Source organism: Lolium rigidum, chromosome 1 (genome assembly GCF_022539505.1).
Source record: "Lolium rigidum isolate FL_2022 chromosome 1, APGP_CSIRO_Lrig_0.1, whole genome shotgun sequence".
Taxonomy (NCBI): Eukaryota; Viridiplantae; Streptophyta; class Magnoliopsida; order Poales; family Poaceae; genus Lolium; species Lolium rigidum.
The window spans coordinates 55,456,475-55,469,113 of record NC_061508.1 but is presented as its reverse complement, the minus strand read 5'-3'; the positions used below and the strand labels follow the sequence as shown (position 1 = coordinate 55,469,113).

The window sequence follows — 12,639 nt, the reverse complement described above, 5'->3', positions numbered from 1 at the left end:
TCTTGCATTAACTTATTTTCTAACAGTCAAAGTGCAATATATCTTACTAAAGATTAAATGTTCCATGAGAGGACAAAGCACATTGAAATGACAGGTGAACTACAACCATCGTGTGTGAATAAATAAATGGAACAAGAAGTATAATAAGATGATGTTGCATTTAGTATCTGAAAATGAGTACTGTGTGCTAATGTAAAAGTTAAGTGCGTGGCACAATCATATCAAAAGGCTGTAATATGTGATGTTGTTGGCTAAAATAGTGAAGGATTGTTTTTAGTTTTAAGAAAGTCTGGAAGCCCCATGCAGTTCAGTAAAGAGAAGTTCATTAAAACTGATTTCATTTTTTCCCAGGGATTACCTGCTTAGCTTACGTGTAGTTGGGCTCAAAAGTGTTGAATGTGTTCGTCTACTAACATTACATCATAATGCCTTCCCTGTAAGTTGTTGTTGGAGTAGTTTTGAACTTTTGATTCATATGCAGTCAATTTCATATTTACACACCAATGCTTTGGCCACTCAGGTTGACACCAATGTTGGCCGGATATGTGTAAGGCTGGGATGGGTGCCCATTCAACCTCTTCCTGAATCTCTACAATTACATCTCCTCGAGCTGTAAGCGTCCTGCATTGTCTAAACATTTATTTCATCATGTATTTTCAGTTACATTTTTCTTATATCGATTTTTTTGCTTGTCAAAGTTATCCTGTTTTGGAGACTATATATATACAAAAGTACCTCTATCCTTGTCTGTGTAAACTTAATCAAGGGACACTGATTTAAAACACTATTATCTGCTTCAATGGATTCTATGATAATTTCTTCAAAAATCGTTGAACATTTGTTTTACCGTGCTTCAAGTTTTGTGGCTACCAGTTCTCGATCTCTGTTTATTGGTCATGCTGCTTCTTTTAGCTCACTGACAATAAGACATGGTCTCAACAACAATATGTGCTTCTAAAATGAAGACTTGAACCGAACTATGTTGAATTTTGGTTTAACTAATGTACAGTTTGCCACTAGATGATAGAGCAACATTTTTGGAATTTCTAAGTAGGATTTTTTTTTAAAAAAACTAGCCAACTATACTTCTTTTGCTTCACAATATATTTTGTCATAAATTTCCCCTATGCTTGCTGCAACATTCAGTATGCATGTACAATTATCTGGAAGCTTAAAACTGATACTTAAAGGTCACTTTGTCTAAGATGCAGAGAGGGCTAAAGAGTTGGATAAGATGGGCCGGTCTATTTGTATTCCAGTAAAGGCTGAACCAACATGAACACATTCAGAGTTTTGCTCACCAGGTAAATTTCTCCTTTGGAAATGATGTGATTATCTCCCCCATTATCTTGTTGACTATCTTCATCAGCAACCAGTAATATCTCTGAGGTATCATCTCGGAAAAAAAAGACATCAAGGACCTGGGTCTGTTTTCACGATGGAACAAATCTCGAGTATCCCAGCAGTCTGTCTCCTTCGTCGAGACAATGAATTTAAAGTTCTTAAAGATTTTTAGACGGTAAACTATAGTGTTTTATACCTTCATCATCATTTTCACCCTCTCTGATTAGTTATGCAATACCTGACAGTCTCTGGTTGTTATGTTGATAGTGTGCTTTTCGGCTTGCAGTTGCATAGTAGAAAGGAATGTCTGTGTACCATTCTCTATTAGTTCTTACTTCCTTAGCTTAGATAGTGGTAAAGAACACGAACAAGTAAAAGGGCTTAAGCAATATTTTTTCCTATGTCTTTTCATTCACGCAACAAACATGTACCATGCATTGACAAAATGACTCAAGTATAATTTGAATTTTGTAAACTAGAACGTATAGATAAATGCTTAATTTATTTAGGAGGTCCTCAATACATATCTGAACATGACCAGACTATTCTGCCTTTTACAAGTCACAGTGATACTCACGAACCCAAGAAAATTAAGTATAGACTGCTATCGATAGGCATCCTCACAGGAAATTCTATTACCATGAATATATCTAAACATATTTACCATGATTGATGTCCATCGAGTACTGAATATTCCTCTGCCTCCATTCCATGTTTCAGGATTCTCAGAAATTCTCACGATTCCAATTCTTTTAGAATCTTCGGTCTCTGCATGCTTCAGAACCTCTCATTAGTAGGACACATCAGAATATAGTAGAGCTGCTGATTCTTTAGAAAATAGCTTTAGGCTTGGAGAATTAATATGATACTTTAGTTTTTTCCCTCAAAAAAATATATTATACTTTAGTTTTAGCTACTTTCCTTAATTTTTTTCCGAATTCTTTTGGTAAATATGATATTGTTATTGTAGGCATTAGTGGTCAGTATTTCTGGTGTATAATGTCTCACCCTTCTATGGGACAAGAGTGAAGCATTGTCGGTTTTTTCTTATTCTACAACCATGTCATAGGAAGAGCACACTTGCTCCATTAGTTACTTAGTGCACTAGGTTATGAAATAAATTCATTAAGTAGATACCAAGGTGATGCTCAGCTATTCATTCTTCCCCGATAATCTGCATAGATTGTAAAATTATTGAGATACACATTACCCTGATTAGTTTGTCGATTCATGCTTCTGTATTTATGAAAGATGCTTCGAGCCAAGCTGACTTAATTGGTAAAATGATGCATTGTTGAAATAAAACTAGGTAATAAAATAGATAACAAGGGCGTTCTCTGATATTCATACATTGACATTTACTTCTGGACCAGGTCTGTGGAAACCTCTCATTTTCCTAAATTTTTTGTTATAAGAATTTATCTTGTAAGATGCCTAAAGTATTGTTGTATTGCCAGTTCGACACCATCCGTATCTGCAAGTTGAGCACAAATGATTTCAACAACACTAGGTTATCTGCTGCTAGCATTTCATGTTGTATTTGAACTGACTAGGGACAAAAAAATTAAATTAAAAAATTGTATTATTGGGTTAACGGTTTATCTGGACAGCTCATGGCGCAATGGTCTCATCGTCCGCTGATGTCTACTCACGCTTCTTTTCCTGTAGACAGTGTTGGGCCTCCAAGAGCAGAGGTTTGTAGAACAGCAGCAAGTTTTCCCTTAAGTGGATCACCCAAGGTTTATCGAACTCAGGGAGGAAGAGGTCAAAGATATCCCTCTAAAGCAACCCTGCAATCACGATACAAGAAGTCTCTTGTGTCCCCAACACACCTAATACACTTGTCAGATGTATAGGTGCACTAGTTCGGCGAAGAGATAGTGAAATACAAGTAATATGGATGTATATGAGTGGTAATAGCAATCTGAATAAAATATGGCAGCGAGAAACATGCAACAGAACAGTAAATAAACAGAGATTCGATGTTTGGAAACAAGGCCTAGGGATCATACTTTCACTAGTGGACACTCTCAACATTGATCGCATGATAAACAACTCTTTCTCATATGTGCTACATACACTCTTTTGTTGGATGACAAACACCAGTCGTTGTGTAGGGCTACAAGAGCACCTTAATGCCGGAGTTAACAAGCGCCACAACATTCGGCATTCATATTTAAGTAACCTTAGAGCATAATAGATCATTGCAAAATAAACCGAGAACTAACATAGCATACACACTGTCCACATTACGCTTTGAAAGGAGGAATAGATCACATCAATACTATCATAATGATAATTAACTCCACAACCTACAAGAGATCATGATCATAGCCTACGACAAGAACCACATGGTGCACACACTGGCACCATTACACCATGCAGGAGGAATAGACTACTTTAAAAACATCACATGAGTAGCACATAAACTAGTAGCGATACAAAGCTCATATGAGTCTCAATCATGTAAGGCAGCTCATGAGATCATTGTATTGAAGTACATAGGAGAGAGATTAACCACATAGCTACCGGTACAGCCCTTAGCCTCGATGGAGAACTACTCCCTCCTCATGGGAGACAACCAGCGGTGATGAAGATGGCGGTGGTGTCGATGGAGGAGCCTTCCGGGGGCACTTCCCCGTCCCGGCGGCGTGCCGGAACAGAGACTCCTGTCCCCCAGATCTTGGCTTCGCGATGGCGGCGGCTCTGGAACTTTTCTCGTACCGTGGCTTTTTTCGTATCGAGGTTTTAGGTCAGGGAGACTTTATAGGCGAAAGGGGAGCCTCGGAGGGGTTACGAGGCCGCCAGACAACAGGGAGGCGCGCCCCCCTGGGCCGCGCCGCCACCATGTGTGGTGGGCCTGTGGCTCTCCTCTGGCCCCTCTCGGGTGTTCTTGAAGCTTCGTGGAATTCTAAGATGCTGGGCGTTGATTTCGTCCAATTCCGAGAATATTTCCTTACTAGGATTTCTGAAACCAAAAACAGCGAGAAAACGTGAACCGGCACTTCGGCATCTCGTCAATAGGTTAGTTCCGGAAAACGCATCAAAACGATATAAAGTGTGAACAAAACATGTAGGTATTGTCATAAAACAAGCATGGAACATCGAAATTATAGATACGTTGGAGACGTATCAGCATCCCCAAGCTTAGTTCCTACTCGCCCTCGAGTAGGTAAACGATAACAACAAATAATTTCTGAAGTGACATGCTACCATCATAATCTTGATCAACATTATTGTAAAGCATATGCCATGAATGGAGTGATTCAAAGCAATGATCTATATGTTGCTAGATAACATATTGCAAAACTTTTCATGAATAGTACTTTCAAGACAAGCATCAATAAGTCTTGCATAAGAGTTAACTCATAAAGCAATAAATTCAAAGTAAAGGCATCGAAGCAACACAAAGGAAGATATAAGTTTCAGCAGTTGCTTTCAACATTCAACATGCATATCTCATGGATAATTGTCAACATAGAGTAATATGATGAATGCAAATAAGCAAGTATGTAAGAATCAATGCACAGTTGACACAAGTGTTTGCTTCTAAGATGGAAGGAAATGGGTAAGCTGACTCAACAATAAAGTAAAAGATAGGCCCTTCGCAGAGGGAAGCAGGGATTAAATCATGTGCTAGAGCTTTTCAAGTTTTGAAATCATATAGAGAGCATAAAAGTAAAGTTTTGAGAGGTGTTTGTTGTTGTCAACGAATGGTAATGGGTACTCTAACTACCTTATCAACCAGACTTTCAAGAGCGGCTCCCATGAAGGACGTTATCTCTACCAGCAAGGTAGATCATCCCTCTTCTCTTTTGTTTACACAAGCCATGGCTAACCGAATCCTCGGGTGCCTTCCAAAATTCACATACCATGGAGGAGTGTCTATTTGCAAATTAAGTTGGTTACTGATAGATCAGAGCAAAACATGTGAAGAGAATTATTAATGCAAGTTAATTAATTGGGGCTGGGAACCCCATTGCCAGCTCTTTTTGCAAAATTATTGGATAAGCGGATGAGCCACTAGTCCATTGTGAAAGTCTCATCGAAGTAAATGACAAGATCGAAAGATAAAACACCACATACTTCCTCATGAGCTATAAAACATTGACACAAATAAGAGATAATAACTTTTGAATTGTTTAAAGGTAGCACATGAAGTATTTACTTGGAATGGCAGGAAATACCACAAAGTAGGTAGATATGGTGGACACAAATGGCATAGGTTTTGGCTCAAGGTTTTGGATGCACGAGAAGCATTTCCTCTCAGTACAAGGTTTGGGCTAGCAAGGTTGTTTGAAGCAAACACAAGTATGAACCGATGCAGCGAAACTTACATAAGAACATATTGCAAGCATTATAAGACTCTACACTTGTCTTCCTTGTTGCTCAAACACTTTACCAGAAAATATCTAGACTTAGAGAGACCAATCATGCAAACCAAATTTCAACAAGCTCTACAGTAGTTCTCCACTACTAGATTTAAACTACATGATGCAAGAGCTTAAACATGATCTATTAGAGCTCAAAACAATTGCCAAGTATCAAATTATTCAAGACCATATGAAGCATTTTCTGATTCCAACCAAATAGCAACAAGTGAAGCGATCAATTTTCGCCCTTGAACATTAAAAGCACAACTAAGAACACAAGTGTTCAATATGAAAAAGCGGAGCGTGTCTCTCTCCCACATGAGCATGAATTTATTCAGAGAATGAAAATAACAAAATGAAAATAAAAGCACACCGATCCTCCAAGTAAAGTACATAAGATGTGACGGAATAAAAATATAGTTTCACTAGAAGTGACCTGATAAGTTGTCGATGAAGAAGGGGATGCCTTGGGCATCCCCAAGCTTAGATGCTTGAGTCTTCTTAAAATATGCAGGGATGAACCACCGGGGCATCACCAAGCTTAGACCTTTCACTCTTCTTGATCATAATATATCATCCTCTTCTCTTGACCCTTGAAAACTTCCTCCACACCAAACTTCAAGCAAACTCATTAGAGGGTTAGTGCATAATCAAAAATTCACACATTCAGAGGTGACACAATCCTTCTTAACACTTCTGGACATTGCACAAAGCTTCTAAAAGTTAATGGAACAAAGAAACTCATTCAACATAGCAAAAGCGGCAATGCGAAATAAAAGGCAGAATCTATCAAAAACAAAACAGTCCGTAAAGACAAATTTGGCAGGGGCACTTAACTTGCTCAAATGGAAAAACTCAAAACTAATGTAAGTTGCGTACATATATGAGGATCACGCTCGTAAATTTGCAGATTTTTTTGATTTTTCTACAGGGAAATCTGGACCAATTCGTGATAGACATCAATGTTGTTTCTGCGCAGCGATCCAAATCTAGCATCAACTTTAGCATGGAAACTTTACTTGGCACAAAAACATGATAAGGAGAGGTTGCTACAGTAGTAAAAAACTTCCAAGACTCAACAATACAGTAGCAAAATAAACACATGGGTTATCTCCCAAGAAGTTCTTTCTTTATAGCCATTAAGATGGGCTCATCAATTTTAATGATGATCTCATGAAAATAGACAATGAAGCAAAAGGGAACATCAAGAAGCAAATTCAAAACACATTTAAGCCTAACCCAATTCCTATGAAAAGGAATCTTGTACACAAATAAATTCATGAAGAACAAAGTGGCAAGCATAGAAAAGCAACATAAGTGCAATTTCAAAATTCTCAACATAAAGAGGGGAAACTTAATATTATTAAGATGCATATAACCATGTTTCCCTCTCTCATAATAACTTTCAGTAGCATCATGAACAAACTAAACAATATAACTATCATATACAACATTCTTGTCATGAGCTATATGCATAAAATTATTACTCTCCACATAAGTATAATCAATTTTATTAGTTGTAGTGGGAGCAAATTCAACAAAGTAGCTATCATTATTATTCTCATCAAGTGTAGGAGGCATAGTATAATCATAATAAAATTTACTCTCCATAGTAGGCGGCACCAAAAGACCACTATCATTATAATCATCATAAATAGGAGGCAAAGTATCATCAAAGAAAATTTTCTCCTCAATGCTCGGGGGACTAAAAATATCATGCTCATCAAAACCAGCTTCCCAAGCTTAGAATTTTCCATATCGTTAGCAACAATGGTGTTCAAAGCGTTCATACTAATATCATTGCTACTAGCATGCAAATAAGATTCCATAGGTTTTTTAATTTTCGCAGCAAACAATCCATGTCTTAACTCAGGAAATAGAATAAGAAGCTCACTGTTGCTTTCCATTATGCCTAACTAGTGTAAACAAGAAACCAAAAGATGCAATTGCAGGATCTAAAGGAAATAGCTTCGAGCACTTACAACGGCAACATAAAATAACTTAGTTACCTGGGACCGGAGTATGAGTGCCTTTTAACTTTCCTCCCCGGCAACGGCGCCAGAAAATAGCTTGCTGTCCACAACAGGCGCGTGGTTGACGTGGGAGGTTTGATGGCGGTTGGCGGGCTTGATGGAGTGTCTTGATTCGTCCCCGGCAACGGCGCCAGAAAATAGCTTGATGTCTACTCACGCTTCTTTTCCTGTAGGCAGTGTTGGGCCCCCAAGAGCCAGAGGTTTGTAGAACAGCAGCAAGTTTTCCCTTAAGTGGATCACCCAAGGTTTATCGAACTCAGGGAGGAAGAGGTCAAAGATATCTCTCTCAAGCAACCCTGCAACCACGATACAAGAAGTCTCTTGTGTCCCCAACACACCTAATACACTTGTCAGATGTATAGGTGCACTAGTTCGGCGAAGAGATAGTGAAATACAAGTAATATGGATGTATATGAGTGGTAATAGCAATCTGAATAAAATATGGCAGCGAGTAAACATGCAACAGAACAGTAAATAAACAGAGATTCGATGTTTGGAAACAAGGCCTAGGGATCATACTTTCACTAGTGGACACTCTCAACATTGATCGCATGATAAACAACTCTTTCTCATATGTGCTACATACACTCTTTTGTTGGATGACAAACACCAGTCGTTGTGTAGGGCTACAAGAGCACCTCAATGCCGGAGTTAACAAGCGCCACAACATTCGGCATTCATATTTAAGTAACCTTAGAGCATAATAGATCATTGCAAAATAAACCGAGAACTAACATAGCATACACACTGTCCACATTACGCTATGAAAGGAGGAATAGATCACATCAATACTATCATAATGATAATTAACTCCACAACCTACAAGAGATCATGATCATAGCCTACGACAAGAACCACATGGTGCACACAGTAACACCATTACACCATGCAGGAGGAATAGACTACTTTAAAAACATCACATGAGTAGCACATAAACTAGTAGCGATACAAATCTCATATGAATCTCAATCATGTAAGGCAGCTCATGAGATCATTGTATTGAAGTACATAGGAGAGAGATTAACCACATAGCTACCGGTACAACCCTTAGCCTCGATGGAGAACTACTCCCTCCTCATGGGAGACAGCAGCGGTGATGAAGATGGCGGTGGTGTCGATGGAGGAGCCTTCCGGGGGCACTTCCCCATCCCGGCGGCATGCCGGAATAGAGACTCCTGTCCCCCAGATCTTGGCTTCGCGATGGCGGCGGCTCTGGAACTTTTCTCGTACCGTGGCTTTTTTCGTATCGAGGTTTTAGGTCAGGGAGACTTTATAGGCGAAAGGGGAGCCTCGGAGGGGTTACGAGGCCGCCAGACAACAGGGGGGCGCCCCCCTGGGCCGCGCCGCCACCATGTGTGGTGGGCCTGTGGCTCTCCTCTGGCCCCTCTCGGGTGTTCTGGAAGCTTCGTGGAATTCTAAGATGCTGGGCGTTGATTTCGTCCAATTCCGAGAATATTTCCTTACTAGGATTTCTGAAACCAAAAACAGCAGAAAACAGGAACTGGCACTTCGGCATCTCGTCAATAGGTTAGTTCCGAAAAACGCATCAAAACGATATAAAGTGTGAACAAAACATGTAGGTATTGTCATAAAACAAGCATGGAACATCAGAAATTATAGATACGTTGGAGACGTATGATCCGCTTCAAGATCCAACGACTCTGATGACTACATTGCTATGGAGTTTGCTCCTTCTGCCAGTGCTATGATATCACTAATGGCAAAGGTAAGAGTCTACAGGATTAGAACTAGGCTATTAAGTCTACTAATATAACTATATATCCTACATCTCTAAGAGATGTTAACTAGGCAGATCCAAGATTTCCCACTCATCCAAACAACCATGCAGGTTAAGCCACTTAGTATATCATCTCTAATTGCACTAGCTTTTTATTTGTTGTTCCTTTAAAAGTAACTCTATGGTTAGAAATATTTTGCAACATTCGGCTTAAGGCTGCAAGCATGGAAACGGGGGAGCAACGACCTCCATGCCAAATAGGTCGTCTAAAACAATTAGTCGGGACCATTGATCCTGCCATTCCATACATTTTTTAGAATTTAATCATTTCACTGTAGAATGATTATTGCGTCTGTCTCATCACTGGTCATCAGCATGTGTTGCTGATTTGGAAAACCAAACTTTTCTTTAATATGAATTATGTATAAAGTTTGCAATAATGGTGTTTTTGTTTTATTCTGCAGATAGCACTATTTGTTTCATCAAGTGATGTTGTGCAACCTGGCTGGCTGGTGAAATACCTAAGAGGTATCAATGCCAAAATAGTTAGGGAAATGCATTGTAATCTTATTAAGGTTTTTTGTTTACTTGAAACTTATCTCACATTAGGTTTTCTAGGAAGACCCAGTATTTTTGACTATTTCTTACTCATGATGCATTTATAGAACTCAAGGCATTTTATCTATTGAAGTCATGCTTAGCCCCCTTGGGCCAGAAGACCTTACATGGAGAATGGTAGTTTCGTCATTCTTCTAGGCATGTGGGTGTGGCGTTCTTGTGTTTTTGTGAGTTCTAGGGCCAATATAGTCACGGTTCCTTACGTTTAATTGTTTTTGCTTTGTTCTATAAAATTATATGCTTCATCATAATTCTCTTATTCGAGATGATTACACTTCGCATCCAAGCTCATACGGAGTTTTTATTATTGACATTGGACTGCTCTTGTGCGAAATTTTATTTCGATTGGTTATATCCCATAGGGGCGCGTAATTAGAAACCCGAAAAATCCTTCCATATTTTTCTGGCAGATGAGTGCCAAGTAGCTATTTTTTTAAAATGTTTGTAGTTCCTGATTGAGTTGAAAGTATGCCAAGGCATTGTGTGAGTGTTTTAGTTATGTCTAACATATGATATACAAGAGAGTGTGGTAGTTCAGTTATCAACATACTCTCTTCCACTGTACCATCATAATTAGGTATGATATAGAAGAAAGTGTGGTAGTGCAGTCCCAAACTTAGTTACAATTTAATTTCCTCCACAATCTGTAGGTATCACACAATTTGTATGGAAATAGGCCGATTTACTTTATATGGACCCTTTCTGTAACTCACTATCAGGTTTACTTTATATTTCTTGGAAAGAATACATGTTTCCCTTCATCATATGGAGTTTCCAACTATTGGTACTGTGAATTATATTAAGATAATTTGCATGCTTTAATATCTTAATCTTCTCTTCAGCGAGATGGTGAGCTCTTCCCTATTTACCAGTGGTGCTGCCGATAAGTGAGATGTATGTTTTGCTCTTTAACGCTTTGGTTACATATGTTCGACCTAATCTTCTCTAAAATGTTATCATGATTTTGGTGATACCGTGACTTGCGTGCTTTGAAAATTAAGGTTATTAAGATGAATGGCGTTTGTATAAGGCTAGGCGTATTTCAAAATTATTGACGAAATCCTTGAGGGAGTTTTATAGTTGTATTGTACTGCCAGTTTACTACCATATTAAAAGAAGGATTTGAGTGTGGAGCACTACATGTCAATCATAGATTGAAATGAACTTCGGATACAGTTGTAGTTGGAAGTGGACATAATATATGTGAATAAAAATACCTAAAGATCAGTAGGCTGTTGTGAAACTGAGTTGCTACTAGAATTGAGGCATGGGTCATGTATTATTTGAACCAGTATTGATTTGTATGCTTACTGTGTGAAGTGAAGTTGCAAAATAACTATTCTATGAAATCTGTTTTGACCACTCACAAGTTTGTTTTTTGTAAAATATGTTCTTATAATATGCAAGTCATGTATTTGCCACTAAAAATTAGGATTAACTGAATTTTGAGTAAACTACTGATATGTTGTTTCTTTTCTAGTTCAAATGTTCATCCTGTCGTGGTCGTGGCACATACTCCGAAAGCAATTCAGTTCACTCTAGGCCTTACCGATGGCATTGTTTATGTCATGATTGGAAGCTTGCAGTTTTGACTTCAACTTTTAGCTGAAAACCTGATATTTAGAATGCTGTGAAGTTACATGTATTACAGATTTGTTATGATGTGTTATATTATTATATAGAGTTCTGGATTATGTATATGTATTACAGGGTTGGATACTTTTCTGGTACATTTGTACATTTGGATTATGTGCATACATTGCTGTTTATATTTGCCTCTATTGTTATATTGAAGCATTTTCCTAGATTTGCCTCTAATTATGTTTTGGGGCATTTCTTAGAGTTGCCGCTAATTGTGTTTTGGGGCAGATCTCAAAGTGCCCCTAAAAGCTTTTTGGGGCAGTTCTCAAACTGCCCCTAAAAATGTTTAGAGGCAAATCTCAATCTGTCCCTAAAAGTCAAAGTGCCTCTAAATAGATTTAGAGGCATATCTCGAAGTGTCCCTAAATACATTTAGAGGCATATTTTAAAGTGCCCCTAAAAGCTTTTAGAGGCACATCTCGAAGTGACTCTAAATATATTTAGGGGCACATCTCAAAGTGCCCCTAAAAACCTTTAGAGGCAAATCTCAAAGTGCCCCTATTTCAATTAGAGACAGAAGCATCGGGGGCATTTTTCATAGTGCCCTAAAAGTAATTAGGGGCAATTTGGCTACCTATTGGAGCACTTTGAAATGCCCCTAAATCTATACGGTACAGTAGTGTGTGAGGGTTATATGTTAGGTGAAATGCAACTTTACACTCCTCGTCAGCACTTTGCCTATTATAATGTGCATTAGGTAAGGCCTTAGTCTTCTTCTGCGCGTATAATTTTCATATCTCTAGAGAGATAGCGGAACAACAAAAATAAATGACGGACTTAGAAATCGCATTTCATTGGCTGAGAGATTGTTGACCAACTCGATCGTTACACTATATAACAGGTAGGTGATCACTTAGAGCGTTCATAGGGCACTAGCTGGTCCAATTAATCA

General features: G+C 38.5%; 1 long non-coding RNA gene across 1 annotated transcript; it reads left to right on the top strand.

Moving 5' to 3' along the window:
* The first annotated feature begins 382 nt into the window (after window positions 1-382).
* Window positions 383-1,268, top strand: LOC124673324. The gene is made up of 3 exons (XR_006992758.1): window positions 383-436; window positions 521-612; window positions 1,212-1,268. It is a non-coding gene; the product is annotated as an uncharacterized LOC124673324 (long non-coding RNA).
* The last annotated feature ends 11,371 nt before the right edge of the window (window positions 1,269-12,639 follow it).